At 39.8% G+C, this 23,347-nt stretch overlaps 1 pseudogene; it reads left to right on the top strand.

The window, feature by feature from the left end:
- Positions 1 to 6,957: 6,957 nt before the first annotated feature.
- Positions 6,958 to 16,171, top strand: LOC147889090 (germin-like protein 1-1 pseudogene; annotated as a pseudogene).
- The last annotated feature ends 7,176 nt before the right edge of the window (positions 16,172 to 23,347 follow it).

Raw genomic sequence — 23,347 nt, 5'->3', positions numbered from 1 at the left:
ATCTCCATATCGAGCATCGAGAAGGCTAGGGTGGAATCCATTGAAGCCGTATGCTTGCTTGAGAAGCACTTTCCCTCGAGAATTATGACAACTCAAGTCCACTTGCTTGTGCACATAGTTGATGAGGTGGCTATTTCAGGTATCGTTCATAGTCGATGGATGTTTTTTCTCGAGCAGTTTATGAAAACTTTGAAGGGATTTGTAAGACAAAGAGCAAGACCAGAAGCAAGCATGGCAGAGGGATGGCTTGTGCAAGAGTCATTAGTATATATCACAGAGTTTCTTGCATCCACGGATCTCGATATGTCGCAAGCTTGGCATAACAAGGATGATGATCGCATCGTTCGCGAGGTTCCCCAAGGAAAAGGGATTGAAAGAAAGATGAGCGAAGAGCAAATGGAGAAATTAAATAAGTTTTGTATCCTCAATAGCCCTAAGATGCAGAAGTGGATTGAGAGATATGAAGTGGCCAAAGCAGAAAGAATAAATGCAAGGATGAGATTCAGAGTAATGTACAGGCGATTGCAACCATATCCATGGGATCTGGCTCTTCTCCCCACTCACATGTCACTTGATTGGCTACAACTGGCTCTATGTAAAGCCGAACGCGATGGAGAGACAATAAATGAGCGCAAGCGTTATCATCTGGATGTATGGTGCATGTAAGTTTCTTAGCTCTTGACGTAATTAAGTAATTATTTGTGGCAATATACGCGATAAAATAGATGCATCTTCATTGTTTTAATGATGCTCTTTTACAGTATAAAAAGTACAGTGCATTATGGTCATATGGATGACATTTTCGCGTGGAAGGCATCGATTCAAAGAGAGTCACGTATGATTGTGGAGTCATGGCTAACGTCACACAAGATAGTCGAGCAAGTGCTTCGGATACCAATCTTCTCTCCTCACAGTTGGATTATTGTGGAACCATACGTGAAATCTATGATGTTGATTTTTGACGATTTAGTATTTTCATTTTTGATGTAAAATGGTTTAGAACTATTTACAACGGTCCCCATGTGACAGTGAGAAAAGATAGTAGCGGTTTCTTTGCAATAGACTCCACCAAACATTGGACCGATGAAAGTGATACTTTTGTTCTTCCCGAGCACTGTGAGCAGGTACATACTAATGATTTAATTAATCGAAGCTTTCGTTTTTAAAGATCCATTGATACATGTACTTGAGCATAATTTCATATATATAATTGACGACATTTGACACCCATCTTCAATATAGGTGGCTTTTCATCCGGATCGTTCTAATCCAAGATGGTGGTATGTGATCCAAGTTGCACCACGAAGTAAGCAAATTTTTGAAGATAGAGATGTGGATATGGAGATGCCACTACCAATGCCGGATCCAATTGATCCCGATGAATCTAGCGAATAAGATGAAGATCACAATATGAGCCAAGAGCAAGATGCGCATAATGACATCAGACATGAGGAAGATGGAGATCACGATATTGAGGAAGAAGACAACTATCATCAAGAATCACCACACTTTATTGAAGAACATGATCAAGTACATTTAGGAATGTACGATGCTAGAGTACGATAATGATATAGGAGATCAACTCGGTATAGAAATGGAGATAGACTTGTTTGGTGCCTTAGACTTGGCTCAAGATGAAACAATTGATGTAAATGCTCTTAATTGATTTTTTTCATCTCAAACTTGGACATGAATATATGAGCTACAAAGGCTTGATGTACATGCTCTCATATTTTTATTCTCTATGAGATCAAACATGTATGAAAATTTAAAAAAAATTGTCATTGGAAAAAACTAACTTTTAAGGCCTATATGAGTAAAAAACCTCTCTGGAAAACGTCGCTATCAAATAGTATATCACTGTTGCTATATAGCGACTTTTGTAATAGTCGCTATATAGCAACGTTTGCCTAACGTCTCTATATAGCGACGCTTTACGGATGTGCGCTTTTCATACCGATGATTAGCACCCCGCGCGCGCTAAACGTCGGTATGTAAACCTCGCAATAGGATCCGTGTGTAGTAGTGTGACAACCTCTTTCCCTAGATAGAGGTGTGCATTTTTCCTATATAGAAATGTAGCGCACACATCCAATTTCCTAGATGACAACCTCTTTTCCTAGATAGGGGTATGCATTTTATCTAGGGAGATATACATACCAAAATGCCTAGTTATATATAGGAAATTTCCTCCTTTTTCCTAGTTTGTGAGGTTTTCCCTATATAGTGAACGGCTAGAAGTTCCTTGTGATAGTACAATGAATTGTTTCATCGAATTACCTATTCATACTTGCATGGTTATTAGATCAGCTACACCCTTAATGAAATAGTATGCCCATACTTGCTTAAGTCGAAGTAGTGATATCAACAACAACAACATCCCAAGGGACTTTGCTGCTATCATCTTTATGGGTATCTAGAGTCTTAGAAATGAGATGATCTTCACTCGTTCCATGGCGGAGAGTGTGTTTGCTGGGAAGATGGTGGGAATGTGCTTGTCATGAGGAAGCTGGCGGGAATGTGCTTGTGAGATCTTCATAGTGCTATGTAGATGGTTATTAGGTGTGATGTTTAAGTTTAATCCTTGTATGCCGTGGGCAGTTTTTGTAGTATAGTAGGCCACAATTTTGTAATTATTTTTTTTCCCTTACAGTTTAATAAAAGTCAGCATGTTGCCTTTTATAATTAAAAAACTCCAACTTAGGATACATACACACACAAACACACCTATTTAGGCTCGCTCTCCCGTTTGGCTACCACATGGCAACCCCTCCCTATAGGTGTGTCTATATGTGTGTGTGTAGCCTAGAGTCTGCAACACACACATATATTTCATTTTAAGCTTTTATTTTTAAACATGCATTAAAACCTTTTTTCTTCCTACGAGGGAGGAGGCAGCGGTCAAGGTGGACATTGCCTCTTTTCAAACACCGACAGGATACATGAGTTGCTTGAAAGGAGCATTTTCAAAGGACAATAAGCTTAGTGGGCTCAAGTCCCATGATTGGCACAAGGACTTACAGGTATTTTAAGTAGAATTAGTGTACCGATAATCATGATGCGTTAGCGTAATTATGATTATGTTATATTGTTGACATGACTTCTTTGTTGCTTTGATAGTTCATCCTCCCAATTACAATAAAAGGGTGCTTACAAGAAGATGTTAGAAATGCTATATTCAAGATCTGTGGTATTGTGAGGTATGCTTACTATCAAATCGCATTGATTGCATTTGCTTCAATTTAAGCTCATTAATCTGTAGACTGATTATGAAAATATCTTACATGGACATGTGAAATAGGTGGATATCTCAAAAAGAGATCTCCATATCGAGCATCGAGAAGGCTAGGGTGGAATCCATTGAAGCCGTATGCTTGCTTGAGAAGCACTTTCCCTCGAGCATTATGACAACTCAAGTCCACTTGCTTGTGCACATAGTTGATGAGGTGGCTATTGCAGGTACCGTTCATAGTCGATGGATGTTTTTTCTTGAGCGGTTTATGAAAACTTTGAAGGGATGTGTAAGACAAAGAGCAAGACCATAAGCAAGCATGGCAGAGGGATGGCTTGTGCAAGAGTCATTAGAATATATCACAGAGTTTCTTGCATCCACGGATCTCGATATGTCGCAAGCTTGGCATAACAAGGATGATGATCGCATCGTTCGCGAGGTTCCCCAAGGAAAAGCGATTGAAAGAAAGATGAGCGAAGAGCAAATGGAGAAATTAAATAAGTTTTGTATCCTCAATAGCCCTGAGATGCAGAAGTAAATTGAGAGATATGAAGTGGCCAAAGTAGAAAGAATAAATGCAAGGACGAGATTCAGAGTAATGTACAAGCGATTGCAACCATATCCATGGGATCTGGCTCTTCTCCCCACTCACATGTCACTTGATTGGCTACAATTGGCTCTATGTAAAGCCGAACGCAATGGAGAGACAATAAATGAGCGCAAGCGAGAGTTATCATCTGGATGTATGGTGCATGTAAGTTTCTTAGCTCTTGACGTAATTAAGTAATTATTTGTGGCAATATACGCGATAAAATAGATGCATCTTCATTGTTTTAATGATGCTCTTTTACAGTATAAAAAGTACAGTGCATTATGGTCATATGGATGACATTTTCACGTGGAAGGCATCGATTCAAAGAGAGTCACGTATGATTGTGGAGTCATGGCTAACGTCACACAAGATAGTCGAGCAAGTGCTTCAGATACCAATCTTCTCTCCTCACAGTTGGATTATTGTGGAACCATACGCGAAATCTATGATGTTGATTTTTGACGATTTAGTATTTTCATTTTTTAAGTAAAATGGTTTAGAACTATTTACAACGGTCCCCATGTGACAGTGAGAAAAGATAGTAGCGGCTTCTTTGCAATAGACTCCACCAAACATTGGACCGATGAAAGTGATACTTTTGTTTTTCTCGAGCACTGTGAGCAGGTACATACTAATGATTTAATAAATCGAAGCTTTCGTTTTTAAAGATCCATTGATACATGTACTTGAGCATAATTTCATATATATAATTGACGACATTTGGCACCCATCTTCATTATAGGTGTTTTTTCATCCGGATCGTTCTGATCCAAGATGGTGGTACGTGATCCAAGTTGCACCACGAAGTAAGTAAATTTTTGAAGATAGAGATGTGGATATGGAGATGCCACTACCAATGCCAGATTCAATTGATCCCGATGAATCTAGCGAAGAAGATGAAGATCACAATATGAGCCAAGAGGAAGATGCGCATAATGACATCAGACATGAGGAAGATGGAGATCACGATATTGAGGAAGAAGACAACTATCATCAAGAATCACCACACTTTATTGAAGAACATGATCAAGTACATTTAGGAATGTACGATGCTAGAGTACGATAATGATATACCAGATCAACTCGGTATAGAAATGGAGATAGACTTGTTTGGCGCCTTAGACTTGGCTCAAGATGAAACAATTGATGTAAATGCTCTTAATTGATTTTTTTCATCTCAAACTTGGACATGAATATATGAGCTACAAAGGCTTGATGTACATGCTCTCATATTTTTATTCTCTATGAGATCAAACATGTATGAAAATTTAAAAAAAATTATCATTGGAAAAAACTAACTTTTAAGGCCTATATGAGTAAAAAACCTCTCTGGAAAACGTCGCTATCAAATAGTATATCACTGTTGCTATATAGCGACTTTTGTAATAGTCGCTATATAGCGACGTTTGCCTAACATGGCTATATAGCGACGCTTTACGGATGCGTGCTTTTCATACCGATGATTAGCACCCCGCGCACGCTAAACGTCGGTATGTTAACCTCGCAATAGGATCCGTGTGTAGTAGTGTGACAACCTCTTTCCCTAGATAGAGGTGTGCATTTTTCCTATATAGAAATGTAGCACACTCATCCAATTTCCTAGATGACAACCTCTTTTCCTAGATAGGGGTATGCATTTTATCTAGGGAGATATACATACCAAAATGCCTAGTTATATCTAGGAAATTTCCTCCTTTTTCCTTGTTTGTGAGGTTTTCCCTATATAGTGAATGGCTAGAAGTTCCTTGTGATAGTACAATGAATTGTTTCATCGAATTACCTATTCATCCTTGCATGGTTATTAGATCAGCTACACCCTTAATGAAATAGTATGCCCATATTGCTCAAGTCGAAGTAGTGATATCAACAACAACAACATCCCAAGGGACTCTGCTGCTATCATCTTTATGGGTATCTAGACTCTTAGAAATTAGATGATCTTCACTCGTTCCATGGCGGAGAGTGTGTTTGCTGGGAAGCTGGTGGGAATGTGCTTGTCATGAGGAAGCTGGCGGGAATGTGCTTGTGAGATCTTCATAGTGCTATGTAGATGGTTATTAGGTGTGATGTTTAAGTTTAATCCTTGTATGCCGTGGGCAGTTTTTGCAGTATAGTAGGCCACAATTTTGTAATTATTTTTTTCCCCTTACAGTTTAATAAAAGCCATATGTTCCCTTTTATAATTAAAAAACTCCAACTTGGGATACATACACACACAAACACACTGATTTAGGCTCGTTCTGCCCTTTGGCTGGCACATGGTAACCCCTCCCTATAAGTGTGTCTATATGTGTGTGTGGCCTAGAGTCTGAAACACACACATATATTTCATCTTAAGCTTTTATTTTTAAACATGCATTAAAACCTTTTTCCCAACTAAAAGCAATGCTCACTAAGCCTCATTGATCTGTGTGTGTGCGCGCACGTACTAAGCCTCACTCATCTACCTAGCTCTCACTCACTAAGCTCTCCTTTAAAGAGGATTCCCAACCTATCCTTAAAGAAGTAGTAATATGTCTCCCTACTAGCAAAGCATTAGAGTTGTTTCCTAGGCACATGGCGACTTGTAGCTAGACTTGCTAGACTTGTAGTCTTAGTCGTTAGACGTTGTTACAAGCATGTGACCCATGGCCGTAAGTCACACTATCAGCATTGAATTAAACAGCATCCCTGCAGTCATCGACTCCCACAAGCAAAACACAAGCTGGAGATGCTTTTGAGTTTAATTTATTGGGTGGAATGTTTCAAAGTTATTGTCGTTGATTTAGCACCATATGCCCAGTTTAATTTATTCCTTCGCGTATTGGGTGGAATGTTTCATCATTATTTTTGTTGATTTAGCAACAGTTGTAGGAGACCGAAACAGTAGCCCATGATCTGAATTTCAATAGATTGCGTCACCTATCAGGATCACGAACTCGACTTGGTCAAAAGCAGACCGAAAGGATCACGAACTCGACTTGGTCCAAAGCAGATCGAAAGGCAGACTTTATAAGGAGCACACTTGCGCTGCACTATCACCACGATCTCCCTTCCATTACGTTCTCAAAAGCTACCTGCATTTCTAACATCCCTCTCCAGCAGCAGCTACACTCCCCACATTTTCGTCTGCATCACCTTCTGTACCATAGCTATGGCCACTGAATTCATGTCCACAATCACCACTCTCGCTAGGGCCGCACTGCCCCTCCTCTTCTTGCTCGCTCTTGCTTCTCCCTCCCTCCATGTTGCAGCCACGGACGCCGATCCTTTGCAAGATTTCTGCGTCGCTCTACCCAACCAAGACATCACCATAAACGGCCTTCTTTGCAAGAACGCCAATCAGGTCTCTGCATACGACTTCACTTCTCCTTGCTGCGTCAGGCAGGTGATGTCAACAACCCGTTGGGCTCCAATGTCATGCTCGCTGACGTCCAAACGTTTCCTGGCCTCAACACTCAGGGTTTGTCCGTCGCTCCCCTCGACTTTGCACCAGGCGGCGTGGTTCCACCTCATGTCCATCCTCGCGCCACCGAAGTTCTCTTCTTGGCTCAGGGAAAATTGGTAGTGGGCTTTGTGGATACCAATAACACTCTCTTCTAGCAGACGCTTTACGCTGGGGACCTCTTTGTCTTCCCCCGGGGGCTGGTTCACTTCCAGCTCAACGCGGATGCGCATAAATCTGCCCTTGCCATATCTGGCTTGAAAGTCAAAATCCGGGGGTATCGCTGTTGGCCACTACCCTCTTCGCCGCCAAACCTCCTCTTCCTGAGCAAGTGCTACACTCCTGCTCAAATTGAAATCACCAAGTTGGCTGGGGGCTTGCCATAGTGCCCTGCACTACTAGTCAAATACTCCATCCAAACTAAATAATGCTCTGTGCACTTGTTTGTGTATCAAGCTTAGATTCAATGCTAATGATTCTGTAGTAAATTTAGGAGTGAGGTAACTTTATATGCTTAAATGTTCGCTCAACTAGGCGTAGTTCACTATTGCTAACCGTCCAACAAATGTTTACACTCTACACTATCTCACTTTTGCTTATTCACATGATGTTGCGAGTGACATCATTAACTTGAATTGTCTTCTCAAAGATGATGATCTAGGGGGCACCACTGTTCATGGAGAAGTTTTATGTTTCTATATAGAGAAACCTTCAACTTTCCTTCCTGAAACTCTTTCATATAGCTTTTTAGGTTTTAAGGTGAAAATATAAGTAAAATTACAAATTTTAAAAATTGCAAACAAATCTCTTATGTAAATTTAAAAACTTATAAGTTCCATTTTGCATAGTGTGCCAGTATTTTGCAAACACTTCACGGGCACCCAAAGGGTGTTCACATGGCACTCTCATTAGTGAGAACTAGAAGTGTGGCCTAAAGATATTCCCATGGTGGTTGCAAACATTAATGCCTAGCACTAGAAATGTCCTTGGAATGTTCAAGGACACCCCCCTTCACTATGTCACAAATTCATGTTTCTTACCCTTGCTATGTCGATTGATGTCGCTATTGCACTTATTTTTAAAAGCCTTTCTTTTCATCTTGGCATGCCAGTTCCCTATATTATAGGACCCAATATTGGAGTTAGCACCACTTCCCTTTTTCGCTCCATTGGCCTAGCAAAATATTTGCGTCTATGTCCACTAAGCATGGCTATTGGTATGTGTAAATCCACAGTGTGCCTTGCCTTTCTCTCCAACTACCAATGTCTCTCCTAGTCTTCTTATTATAAGTCCCTTATGACAATGTTGGCCCCATGGTCTAGGCATTAAGAAGATGTAGAAGTCAACTTTTTAAGCTGTCATAAGTTTGACAAAGCAAGGCATGGTAGAGGTTGAAAGCATCCCCCAAAAATACACACATTGATTCCATGTTGAAAGATGTAGTGCTACTACACTCATTTATTGTGCCTTCCATCTCTTGCATTTTTTACGTTATTGTAATTTCTATAGATTACATTGCAGCCATAGAGTAGGACCTTAGATCAAAAAATGGGCTAATTAAATTAAATCATATTCAATATATAATGCTATCACCCATCCATACCATCAATATGCTTTTACCATTATCCTTCTATGAAGGAGGGATGCTTTGTCTTTCAACACATGTGGTCTTTACCGTACCCCAAGTGCCCATGAGGTGCTACTCTAGTAGCGTGCTTACTCTCCTTTGCCAAGATAGATTGGGAGATGCAAACATTCATTCATGACTATGAAGGAGCTAACAAGAAATAAAACACATAAGAAGATGACATGATAAATCAAATGTTTGCAAAAAAAACCCCAAGGCTCCCTTGCCTTATGACTTGCAATTGACTATAAGGCCACCACTTCTCTTTTAACCTATAGATTATACTTTGAGAGAAGTAGTATTGCAAAGTGATGGTCATGGCGTCATAGCTTATCTTCTAAGACTTGACTCAATTGCCATTTGAGAGTTTGAAAGCGATCTGCTTCAATGTTTGGCATCCTAATGGATGGAGGGGTTGGTATAAAGTGGCCCTCCTACGTTTGTCATTTGTGTGTGGAGCCCTAATCATTGCCTACCTCTCCATCATTTTCACATGGAGCTCTCCTCCATTGCCTTCCCTCACGTACGTTTCTTTTGTTTTATGATGGTTGCATGCTATTATATGAGCATCATATTGAAGCATGGTATTCCTAGTGTCCCATCCATAGGGCTCCACCATTACCCTCCATTGCAGCTGTAGAGCTTCGATGCCTTATGCTACACCATTACCCTCCATTCTCGGGGGGGTCACTCATCATATGTAACCCTATCACGTGAGTTCAACATAAGGATATTTTTTATTTCTAAAATTTACAAAAATAAATATACATAAGGGACTATTTAAAATAGTTTTGGAAAAAAATTACAGATTTGTATAGAAAAGGGGTACATTTTATTAATGAAAAAATTACAAATAAGGGATTTTAAAAATAGGCCTTGAACGCACGTGATATAGAGGGTTTATACATAGTGACCCCCCCGAGCCTCCATTGTAGCTATAGAGCATCAGTGCCTTAAGATCTACAATTTTGCAAATTAGGTAATCATTGTTCAATCGAGGTTGTAGGTGATACAATGATAGAATCTACCTTTTTTATGAACGCATCACTCAACACAAATGATCCCACTAAGACCTATGTCATTTCATCTCCTAAATCATATTCTGATGTTGCTACTCCCCAAGCAAATGAAGGTGTAGCTCTAAGGCTATGGAAAGAGTCTAAGTCGATTGTTTCTATGATTTGATGCTTTGTTGATTCCCTTGCCTTTGTCTTTGTAAGATGGGCTGCCTTGCAATCTGAAGTATTGCAATCCATTTTTCTACTCATGATTTCCTGTTTCTTTCATTTTGAACAAGCCTATTTTCTCATCTTGATTCTTACAAAGGTGCAAGCATATGCTTACCAAGCTTCATGACTGTTCAAAGGTTGGAAACCTTGATAAGAGTTCACACTTGCACATGCCAATTTGAAATTCATGTTGATACTCTTGGTTGATCCTATAAGTAGATTTGGGTCATTCAGAGAGCATCTGTAAGTGTTCTTGATGCCGTGCTTAGGGTTCATTTTCTTTTTCAATTTCGTAACTTTTTTGTGTGTTACCTAGTGTGGCATCGGTGAATGTTTTGGACTTTGGGCTCTTTTACAAGTACGCCAAAATTTTCTTTATGTCTCCTTTATGTCAAGAAAGTAAATTCCAAATCTACTTGCAGGTTCCAAGTTACAAGCAAAACCTTACTTTGAGCAGATGAACTGAGATTTTAAAGATGCAAGGAAACTGTTCTCTGAGAACTTAAGCCTTCCTGCAAGCTACATTCAGGTCAAGATGTCCCCTTTCAGGCCAAAATGTTGGGTCTCATGTGTATGTATCCTAAGTTTGAGTGTTTTATTTCTTTAAGGGAGCACATCAAATTTTATTAAACTAGAAGGAAAGAAAAGTATTATGATTCACAACCAACTACAGTGGGCAAACTGCCCACCATGTATGGTAAGTATGTCCAAACATCGCACCTAATGACAATATACATAGCACTATAAAGATCTAACATACACATTCCCACTAGCTTCCTCATGTTAGTTAGGCCCAACCTTAGTTATCCCTAGTAGCACACTCTCCACCATGGCATGACTGATCTCATTTCTGAGGCTCCAGAAACCCATAAAGATGAAAGAAACAGAGACCCTTGGGATGTTGTTGTTGATACCTATACTTCAACTTGAGCGAGTATGGGCAAATTATTTCATTAAGGGTGTATCTGATCTATAACAACACTTATTTCATTAATTCTTGACTCATATGTCTACTCTTGGACTAATCCCAAAAATCCTTCCCAATTGAAAAGTTTACTTTATGAAAATATCATTCGAGAATCAAAAGTTCACTTTTTGGCACTATCATTTCCACATAATAAATTTTGCAATCTGTCTCTATAATGGTGCACTACTAATGGAAAAACTTTGATTAAATCCTACTTTTGCACTTCTTCTTTTTAACAATCCTATTCACGTTTAAAAAAAATTATGAGTTATAAATTTAAATCCATGAAAAATCACTTTCAAAATAAAGACTTATTAATATAATTTAATCCAAAAGAATGCACTTAAAATTTGATGTGGAAAACTATAACACTCTTGAAGTCCCAAAAAATTTAAAGGTTAGAATAGACAAGAGGCATAGAAGACTCTTTAAATGTGCTCCAAAAATAGTAATAGCTATACTTGCAATTTTACAATGTCATATGTTTACAAGAAATATTGCTCTCCATGAGTCTTTGTACAAAGGAGTCTGACACAGAGCCTTTTCAATAACTCAATTCTGCCTTTACAAATGTGTTAAGTACAAATAGGTAACTAGTTTGTTTGAAAGTCCGATTCATTGTCACTTGTTGCCAGTTTGGAGCCCACCAAAGGTCCCTCCCACCAATTTGAGCATCCTAGGCCTTTGATTCATCCACCATCCACCTCCATCCAAGGGCCAAGGTTGATCAATTTCAAAATAAAAATACCCATGCTAGTTCAGTAAATGCTAGGGGACCCTTAGCCCATGGGTTACCATAGTGGGTTCACTTGGTCTTAGCTTAATCCATTCCTTATGAGGCCCTTTTGAGACCTCAATTCTCCCCTATTGTGCTCGCATTTTCTCAACATCTTTTATCAATTAATAGGTCTTCTTAATTACAATAGCAGTGTGTTCCTTCCAAGAGGGCTTCCAATCAGGAAATCTTTGAAGCATTTACTCTTTGTATGCAATAAAAGATTTTAAGCCTTCTATTTCACCTTTAGATTTCTTGCTGAATTCTTTTATAGGAGCCCATATTGGATGCATTTCTTTGCTCAGGACTGAAGTTAAGAGATAGTTAGGTGGTTCTTTCGGTTCCCATATTGTATCATGAGAATAGTGTTGCCACTGCATCACTGGTTTTTCATCCTTTAAGAAAAAGAGAAAGTAGTGTGGAGCGCTATGACGTCCAATCAGGGCATCATCACCTTTTTGTATGAAAGGTATAATAAAGCTCTTCCAATCATACATCCTTTCAAGCATGGAGCATTCTGTACCTTCCTTGCAACCACCAACTTGCCTTCCACATTTTCTTATCAAATCATCCATCGTCTCCATGTCCTTGTGTTTTACCTCTCTTGAGATTGTGCTAAAAACCTGATCGATATCCTCATGTGTGTGTCCAACCAACAAAAACCCAACTTCAATCTCATTGAAGATTCGATGAGTGATTAGCATTGAGCAAAATGCAAAAAAGAGTACATTCTTATTCTCTCATCCGCAATTGTCTGCTTGTATTCTCAAATTTGCTGGTAGGAGACCTTTTCTGCATGTACACTATGAATTTCCTTCATAACTAACATTACAACTTGATTGCTATCATGTAGATGCAAGGAATCAATCCATATGTCTGCAAAAAACTTAAATCCATACACTAACACTCCACATAGATGTGCCTTTAAAAAGTATTTTCCTTGTAGCTTAGGTGGACTTTTTATGAATTGAGGTAATGTTATGTTCTGATCCATATCATCCATAATAACGCACATGTACTCATTTGGATGAGAAATAGCCTGCTCCTTCCAAAATGCATATTTTAGTCTAGAATGCCAAACCAGTCCATGATGAAATTCTCTTTATTTTTGTATGATTCTCTTTGTTCTCGATACGTTGGACTCTCAAGTGCTCGCTTTAGATCATCACAATCACTGCACTTTGATATTTTTTGCCTTTTTGGGATTTTAACATGTACAAAGCTCTTCTTCAAAGAGTATACAAATTGTGAAAACATGTCACAGCATGCCCTCTTTACCTCTGTGTTTCTCCAATAGACTTAAACACTTCTTTTTTTGTCAAACCTATCGGAAGATGCATTTCAAATAGATGGGGTTGAGGTAAGGCATTTTCATGAATGTAGTCTTTTAAAATTGTTGTTGCCGACATTGTTGAGGCTCTTGTTTTGGGCCTTCCTCTGTTTCTATGAATGTTAAACTTTACTCCATACTTTGATTTGTTTTCCAAATCCCAGTATGTGCCATGTGATAATCGTGTAGTAATGCGATATGCATTATTGCAAATACTTTTTCCATTTATACAAGGCTTTATCTGTTGTTCAAAATTTGGTTTTTTCGTATCATTTACCAGAACACAAGAGAGCCTTGTGAGTAGGTATTCAGAGGGTATTCATTTCTTTTGCTCCCTCTTCTTTGCCACACCTGTTCTCTACATCCCTTGATGTCAAGTAAGTTAATGGAATGCACCCAACTTCACATGCAACATGTAGATCACGTTGCTTTTAGCATAACATCTTCATTCAATACTCTTATTCTCTTTGGTTGCTTTTCTACATTTGCCTCGACTCGCTTCTTTTCATGCATATGTATGTCTGTTTCCTCTGTAAGTTTGTACACTTCTCGTTATCAAATTTATTTATCAACTTATTTTCATGGGATCTTGCATCCTTCATCTTATTACAATCAAAGTCAAATACCGAATAGTCTTTTGTTGGTTTCTTTTGTACATCTTAGTTTTTGGAAATTCTACACTTCTCAGTGTTGAATTTATTTGTCACCGTGTTTTCATGGGATGTTGCATCGTTTATCTTATCATTGTCAAAGTCAAATATTGAATAGTCCTTTGTTGATTTCATTCTTGTCCTTGAAGTAATCTTCGAACCATTTGAGTCAATATCCATGTCGTCCATGTTTGATAAGCCAACACTTTCAAACTCTTTGCGCTCCTTGACAATGTGTATGAATTCATCGACTCCAGATGAGACATCTGCACTTCTGAAACCTTTTGCTTAATTAGTAGCAATGAACTCATCCACTCTTGACAAGATATCACTTCTATAGTTAAGTGCATTGAAATCATCCAAGTTTGAGGAGACAACACAAATGATATCTTTATCTTTCTTGACGTGCGTGAATTCATCGAATCCAGATAAGACATCGCTTCTGTAGTCTTTTGCCTTCACAGTACCATAGAACTCACCGATGATTTCTTTATCTTTCTCAACGTGTGTGAATTTATCAACTCCCACTACAAGGCACAGGCCCTTTTTTGACGCAAATACCGACCTTTTTTATGCTAAAAAGTTTTTTTAACGGGTGCAAAGGTCGGTATTTACGTCCAAAAAGAACGGTCGCTATATAAATACCGCTATATAGCAACACGGGTAAATGTCACTATATAGTGACACTGGTAAACATTGCTATATAGCGATGATTAACAGAACCTAAAAAAAACATTAGTGGGCTAAACTGGGCCACAGCAAGCCCTGCTTTGCCCCACTAATGGTTTTTTTTTTGTAATTACAAAAGAATGTTTTTTGTTACAAAATTTCCCTTGTGAAAAGGTTGATACAAAATTGCTCAAACGAGCCAAGGGACAGAAGCATATACATGTCGAAGATATACGACATTGTTTGTTACAAAATTACCCTTTCAAAAAGGGTGATACAAAATCTCTCAAACGAGCCGACATATAGAAACATATACATGGTGAAGTATATGAAAACTACTACTAATACTGCTCATCCGAATCGTCGTCCTCGTCCTCGTCCTTGTCCTCGTCGCGCTGGCCAAATCCCTGGCCCTTGTGAGCTACGCTTGATCCCTAGCCCTCGTCGAAGTCGTGTAAGCCTAATCCCTCATCACCGCTCACCTCCACTGATGGGACGTTTGAGCTTTGATTCTAAGAGTGAAACCATATTAATTGGAACTTAAAGAATACAATAGTTTAAAAAGTGAGATTACAAGTAGGAATATATTTATACCATGCAAGCAGCCACCTCAGCCCAATCGATTGTTGCTCCCAGCACCTCCTGCTCAATAAACCACAGCTTTATTCCTATGTGGAATCTGCGTCTCGTCTCTGTGTTTGTGGGAAGGCGACCCATCACAGCTTGCTGTGGGCCCAATTTACGAGAGTTAGATAAAGTGCATGCAATATGTAATAAAACAAATAGAACAATACATCAAATGAGAAGAAGTAGACTTACCACGATTGCCTAGAACACCAACCGTCCGCCTACACCAAAGTGCAAAGTACCCACGGAGTCCAGCCAGCTCCTCGCAGCCCTCCTCTGACCCTCCAACAGTTCAGATGTTCCCTGTACTGCTTCTTGAAAAACTTCCAGTCAGCTTTGTTTGCCCAGCTGGGTGTAGCCTTCCCCTTTGCGATGGAAATACGCAAGGTTGACCTACGATGCTTGAACAAGACCCCCATGCGCTCTTTCATGTAATCCGAATTGAACTCCCAATCTAGGGGGTTAGGATATTGGCTTTTCAATTCATCAATGAGGGGAGCTTCCAAAATCCATAGTCTTCGTTCGCAAGGAAAGAAGCATCTCGACCTTTGGGTAGAAGGATCCTTGTATCCTTTAGATCCTACCAACCAAAAGAGCCCTCCTTTCCATACAATGGATGAGCTAGTTCGGTTTGTTGGAAATGGACATGCGGGGTTGCTTGGTTATTGCAATCGGTTAAACAATGCTCAGTCAATGGCTATGCAAGCAAGCGAGATGCATAGAGCCCAAGCAGAGATGCTAGCACGTTTTGGAAATAGCACCATTGTTGCAATGCATAACTCTATGCAGGATCTTCAAAGGGAGAACCAGGATCTTTATGATAAAGCTAAAGCATTGGACTTGGAGCGAAATGAATTGGACTTGGAGCGACATAAATTAGAAGAGTCACTCTGTAAGCTAGCTGAGTCCAAAAAAGGCTTGGAAAGATCTATATACAATCAAGTACGACGAGCCATAGAGAAGGAACGAGAGAAGGCAGAAGAACGAGTGCAAAAGATGAAAGAAACACCTTTGGGATTGAAGGAGAGGAAAAGAAGGTACTTACATAACATGGATGCATTGGCACCCACTCATGGTGCTAGAAAGAGCAGAGTCTGAGCTACAAGGTTGGTTATCAAATGTTCCAACACTACAAGGCATAGGCCCTTTTTTGACAAAAATACCGACGCTTTTTACATTAAAAATTTTCCTTTTCACGAGCACAAACGTCGCTATAAAAGTCGCTTATGCATGAGCATAAGAGAAGGGGGAAATAGAGAATAAGAGGGAAAAAGAGGGAAAGAAAGAGAGAAGAAGAGGAAAAGGAAAGAGGGAAAAAGAGGAGGAAATAGATTGAAGGAGGGAAGAAGGAAAGAGTTTGAGGGGAAGAGAGGGTTCCTATGCCCATCATTGCAGCTAGGGCTTAAGGCGCTAGCTGCAGGCCAATGCAAATAACAAAAATAATAAATGGAAAAAAGAGGAAGCACTTACTTGAAATAGTACGTCCCGCTCGGTGTTGTGGACTGGCCCTACAAAAGAGAGGAAACAACCCATTTTTTCAAATAAGATGTTAGAGGAAGGAGGAGATTACAAAAGTAACTTCTTGAAAGGAGGAGATTGAGGAGACAAGGAAAGGAGGAGATTGAGGAGACAAGGAGAAAGAGAAGGAAGAGAAATACAGAAAAAAGAGGTGAGTCTTCTTTCTTTCTTGAAATCTTGTTTTTTGTTTCAATCCTTTGAAAACAAGCATGAAAACTAGTTTACAGGTTTAGCAATACAAGGAAAAGCACTCACAAAACTAAATCTAACAAACAAACAACCTACATTGTTGAAACAAACTCACCTCTTGAAGAACTTCCTTTCAAGAAACCGAAGAGGGAAAAGGGTAGAGAGGGAGTACAAGAGCTGGGAGAAGGGTGAGGAGTGGGGAATAGAGTGGGAGGTCGTCGGAAATAGGTGGGAGGTCGTCGAAAATAGGTGGGAGGAGAGATTGGCTTGCTTACTTGAGAGATTAGAGAAGAGGCTAAAGAAAGCGCCGCGCGATGAGAGTCTCGGGTTTTAACCCACAGCGTCGCTATATAGCGACGCTTAACCGTCGCTATATAGCGACGTTTTTAATTAAAAACGTCGCTATATAGCGACGGAACAGAGCAAAAAGGTCGCTATATAGCGACGCTTACAGTCACTTTTTTGTTATAGCATGAAAAAAAGCTCATAGATGCTATTTTATAACTGTTAATATCTCTTCTTCATGCTTATGTTCTCATTTTATAAGTGTAGATGGAAGGGACAAGTGGAAGCTCGTCCGATGATGCGCCAATGCCCGGGAGCACGAAGTGGCTTACAGAGAGGTTATACTATCATTGCACTCATTGCAAGCGAGAAGTACGACATCAATGTCGTATTATCATGCGCCACTTGCGGATGTATGGGGAGGAGCCGAAACCAATACCCACCATTGGTGTTGCACGTGCTGATGGACCATCGGTAAGTGAAAGCTATTTAAGTTCGCAGTCTTATTGTATACCAGGAAATACAAGATCTTATATTTACAAGAAATCTTAAAACAGGATGAGAAGGGTGACAAGGGTACGCATATACCTTCTCACTTTCAGCAAGACTATAGTCTCCCGGATGATGACGAGGGTATGGTCGACATGATGGATTCCATTTTTAGGGGCACTACATCCCATGTACACGTGATGTCAGAGTCTGAGGTCAAAATGCGAGGGTTGCAATCAACACAATTGTACGAGGGTGCTAGGATGTCTAAACTACGTGCTTGTCTCTCAATGTTGAATTTGCAAGTAAAGTATGGGTGGTTCGATACAAGTGTCTTGGCCTTAATGAGGTTAGCCCTTGCATTAATTTGACTCATTATTTGGATATTGTTTGTTTTGAGAATCATCATGTTTGTTTTGAGAATCATCATTTGGATAGTGTATACTGAATCATCATTGTTCGAAGCCTATGTATGTTTGAATTGTCATAGGTTGCTCCAAAAGATGTTGCCTGCACCAAATACCATGCCCGCATCAAGAGATGAAGCGAAAAAGATGCTAACAATGGTGCGTATGGATTATGATACCATCCATGCTTGCCGTAATGATTGCATTCTCTTTCATCGTGAGCATGGAGATTTGGCTAGTTGTCCAAAGTGTGGGGAACAACGATATAGAGATGACTTGCAGGGTGAGCGGATACCGGTAAAGGTCTTGAGACACTATCCCATCATTGCAAGAATACAACACATGTTTCGATGCAAATCCATAGCGGAGTTGATGACATGGCATGCATCTCATCGGTCCACTGATGACACATTGAGGATTCCCGCAGATTGTGCAGCTTGGAAGCACATAGATTATCAGTGGCCGGACTTTGCGAGGGAGCCACACAACTTACATCTTGGGCTAGCCATGGACGGCATGAATCCTTTTGGGTTACGCTCGACATCTTGGTCGACATGGCCCATAGTCGTGGTGAATTACAATATCCCACCATGGCTAACAATAAAAAAGGGACACCTCATGCCTGCACTACTTGTGCCAGGAAAGTACAAGGCAAAAAATATGGACGTGTACATGGCACCTTTGATAGAGGAGTTACAGATATTATGGAGAGGAGTGCAGGTCTTTGATATTTCCAGAGCTCCTAGACATACCAATGATATTTTGGTCAGGGGTATCTTGATGTGGACCATGCATGACTACCCAGGATATGGAGAGTGCGCAGCTACGTGGTTGTGTCTTTACATGTACAATGAGGGATTATGCTTTTTTGACTCTCTTTCGTATGCATATCTTGTACTAACACATTCATGCACGCGTTCAAGACTTGTTACAAGTGGGTACCATGCTTGTCTTGTTTGTGGACCGGCTTTGAAATCGCTTGCACGCTACTCTAAACATATGAGGAAAAATGTTTATGAAGGTCATGCTCGATACCTTCCGCTCTACCATCTCGCACGTGGAGGTCAGCTTGATCCACCACCATCATATTTGAAGGCAAGTGACTGGATTCAAGCTTGGAGGGCGAATGGAGAGGAACCTCCTCCTGGTATGAAGAGGCTATCGATCTTTCACGAGCTTCCTTATTGGGGTCAGTTACAAATCAATCATCTCTTGGATCCCATGCATATCTTAAAGAATGTGGGGGCTACTATTTGGGCACACTTGGTTGGTTCCAAGGACTCGAGAGGAGTGCGAGAAGACTTGCGTGTTATGAATAGGATGTCTCGTTTGTGGCCCCAAGTGCATGCTTTGGGAAAAGTTGTCCTCCCGAAAGCAACGTGGATCCTCTCTACAAGGGAGGAGGCAGCAGTCAAGGCAGACATTGCCTCTTTTCAAACACTGACAGGGTACATGCATTACTTGAAAGGAGCATTTTCAAAGGACAATAAGCTTAGTGGGCTCAAGTCCCATGATTGGCACAAGGTCTTACAGGTATTCTAAGTAGAATTAGTGTACCGATAATCGTGATGCGTTAGCGTAATTATTATTATGTTATATTGTTGACATGACTTCATTGTTGCTTTGATAGTTCATCCTCCCAATTACAATAAAAGGGTGCTTACAAAAAGATGTTAGAAATGCTATATTCAAGATCTGTGGTATTGTAAGGTATGCTTACTATCAAATCGCATTGAATGTATTTTCTTCAATTTAAGCTTATTAATATGTAGACTGATTATGAAAATATCTTACATGGACATGTGAAATAGGTGGAAATCTCAAAAAGAGATCTCCATATCGAGCATCGAGAAGGCTAGGGTGGAATCCATCGAAGCCGTATGCTTGCTTGAGAAGCACTTTCCCTCGAGCATTATGACAACTCAAGTCCACTTGCTTGTGCACATAGTTGATGAGGTGGCTATTGCAGGTACCGTTCATAGTCGATGGATGTTTTTTCTCGAGCGGTTTATGAAAACTTTAAAGGGTTTGTAAGACAAAGAGCAAGACCAGAAGCAAGCATGGCAGAGGGATGGCTTGTGTAAGAGTCATTAGTATATATCACAGAGTTTCTTGCATTCACGGATCTCGATATGCTGCAAGCTTGGCATAACAAGGATGATGATCGCATCGTTGGTGAGGTTCCCCAAGGAAAAGGGATTGAAAGAAAGATGAGCGAAGAGCAAATGGAGAAATTCAATAAGTTTTGTATCCTCAATAGCCCTGAGATGCAGAAGTGGATTGAGAGATATGAAGTGGCCAAAGCAGAAAGAATAAATGCAAGTACGAGATTTAGAGTAATGTACAGGCGATCACAACCATATCCACGGGATCTGGCTCTTCTCCCTACTCACATGTCACTTGATTGGCTACAACGGGCTCTACGTAAAGCCGAACGTGATGGAGAGACAATAAACGAGCACGAGCGAGAGTTATCATATGGATGTATGGTGCATGTAAGTTTCTTACCTCTTGACGTAATTAAGTAATTATTTGTGGCAATATATGCTATAAAATAGATGCATCTTCATTATTTTAATGATGCTCTTTTACAGTACAAAAAGTACAGTGCATTATGGTCATATGGACGACATTTTCGTGTGAAATGCATCGATTCAAAGAGAGTCACGTATGATTGTGGAGTCATGGCTAACTTCACACAAGATAGCCAAGCAAGTGCTTCGGATACCAATCTTCTCTCCTCACAGTTGGATTATTGTGGAACCATACGCGACATCTATGAAGTTGATTTCAGACGATTTAGTATTTTCATTCTTGATGTAAAATGGTTTAGAACTATTTACAATGGTCCCCAGGCGACAGTGAGAAAAGATAGTAGCGATCTCTTTGCAATAGACTCCACCAAACATTGGACCGATGAAAGTGATCATACTTTTGTTCTTCCCAAGCACTGTGAGCAGGTGCATACTAATGATTTAATTAATCAAAGCTTTCGTTTTTAAAGTCCATTGATACATGTACTTGAGCATAATTTCATATATATAATTGATGACATTTGGCACCCATCTTCAATATAGGTGGTTTTTCATCCAGATCGTTCTGATCCAAGATGGTGATACGTGATCCAAGTTGCACCACGAAGTAAGCAAATTTTTGAAGATCGAGATGTGGATATGGAGATGCCACTACCAATGGCGGATCCAATTGATGAATCTAACGAAGAAGATGTAGATCACCATATGAGCCAAGAGGAAGATGCGCATAATGACATCGCACGGGAGGAAGATGGAGATCACGATATTGAGGAAGAAAACAACGATCATCAAGAATCACCACACTTTATTGAAGAAGATGATCAAATGCTTTTAGGTGAACGTACGATGCTAGAGTACGATGATGATATAGGAGATCAACTCGGTATAGAGTTGGAGATAGACTTGTTTGGCTCCTTAGACTTGGCTCAAGATGAAACAATTGATGTAAATGCTCTTAATTGATTTTTCTCATCTCAAACTTCGACATGAATATATGAGCTTCAAAGGCTTGATGTACATGCTCTCATTTTTTTATTCTCAATGAGATCAAACATGTATGAAAATTTAAAAAAAATTGTCATTGGAAAAAACTAACTTTTAAGGCTTATAATTAAAAAAAAACCTCTCTGGAAAACGTCGCTATAAAATAGTTTATCAGTGTCGCTATATAGCGACTTTTAAAAGTCGCTATATAGTGACCTTTATAAACGTTGTTATATAGCGACTTTTAGCAAAAGTCGCTATATAGCGACGCTTTAGGAAACCCGCTTTTCATACCAACGACTAGTGCTAAGCGGGCGCTAAACGTCGGTACGTAAACGTCACAATAGGATCCATGTGTAGTAGTGCAATGAGATTACACTCTTTTGTGCTACACTATTTGTGACAAAGTTTTTATTGTGTTCTTTAGGAACTTCATCGAAGATGTGATGGGAAGAATAGACGGGGATGATATTGACTGTTCATATGCTCTAGCTAGTTTATTGAAGTCAAGCGATGTCATTGGGATACTAAGGGTCCCAAGACACAAGCGCCTACGTGTGTAAGTTGTTGAGGAGGTGAGAAGGACTTCAAGGATATTGTGGATGCAAAGGAGATGCTTGCAGCTTGTGATACTGCCGGTGTAAGTCGTGAAGCTTACACATTTGTTTTCAAAATTTTCAAGTCTCCTATTTTGGGAAAGTATAAGAAGTCTGCAGTGCCCCTACCCACACCTTGGTGTGTGAGATGTGCATGGCGAGAAACAAACCAATGTGCAAGAGAAATGCTTGCAGGGTACCATTGTGTAAGGGGCACAATGAATTGGAAGAGTAAAAAGAAATATGGCTTGCAAACCTTTGAGATGAATGCTTTCAACAATGTCTACTTAGATGTTGAGAAACTACAACAAGCAATGGTCAAATTCTATGGCATGAGAGAAGATGGTAAGAGGAAATCCATTATAGCATTGCACTTAGTTCATTTCCTATATCATGTTTATCCTAACGATTTTTCTCTTTTGTTGTACAGATTGCAATGGAAAGCTCATATTTGTCATCAAAATGGATGAAGCTCAATTGGTGAAAGAACACAAGTTAGAGAGAGTCAGCATCTGCATTATGAATAAAGCCTTAGCCTTTGTTCAAGGGGATGAAGAAGTAGAGCAAGATTTCTCAGTTCAATCAGAGAAAGATATATGGTGGCTTGTAGCATTTGAGACTCCGAAAGAGTGCCATGAGACATTGAAGTGGGTTCTAGATAGAACAGGAATCCCATCGACCATCCGAAGACAAGAGGAAGGGCAAACATTGACAGTCGATGGCCATGGAACCTTTCAAGTTGAATGACATCTTGCTGGTGATTTGAAAACCCTCAAGTGCTTGCCTCGGGGGGGTCACTATGTATAAACCCTCTATACCACGTGCGTTCAAGGCATATTTCTAAAATCCCTTATCTGTGTAAGTTTTTCATTAATAAAATGTACCCCTTTTCTATACAAATCTGTAAATTTTTTCCAAAACTATTTTAAATAGTCCCTTATGTATATTTATTTCTGTAAATTTTAGAAATAAAAAATATCCTTTTGTTGAACTCACGTGATAGGGTTACATATGATGAGTGACCCCCTCGAGGTGCTTGCATGGTTGTGATACAGGGGCAAATGCAATGAACACATACCTTTATTGCATGTGTTCGCAACATAAGCAAAAGACTGGCTTACAATGGGAGAATGGCATTCTATCTTACAGCCAAACGCAAGCTTCGAATCGCCACAAGAAGGATCCAAAGTGGGATCCCATCTTAACCATCCCACTTGAGAGAG

This window comes from Dipteris shenzhenensis, chromosome 21 (genome assembly GCF_047967505.1).
Source record: "Dipteris shenzhenensis isolate YYH24624 ecotype China chromosome 21, Dip_SZ_1.0, whole genome shotgun sequence".
Taxonomy (NCBI): domain Eukaryota; kingdom Viridiplantae; phylum Streptophyta; class Polypodiopsida; order Gleicheniales; family Dipteridaceae; genus Dipteris; species Dipteris shenzhenensis.
This window is presented reverse-complemented; position numbering and strand designations above follow the sequence as displayed.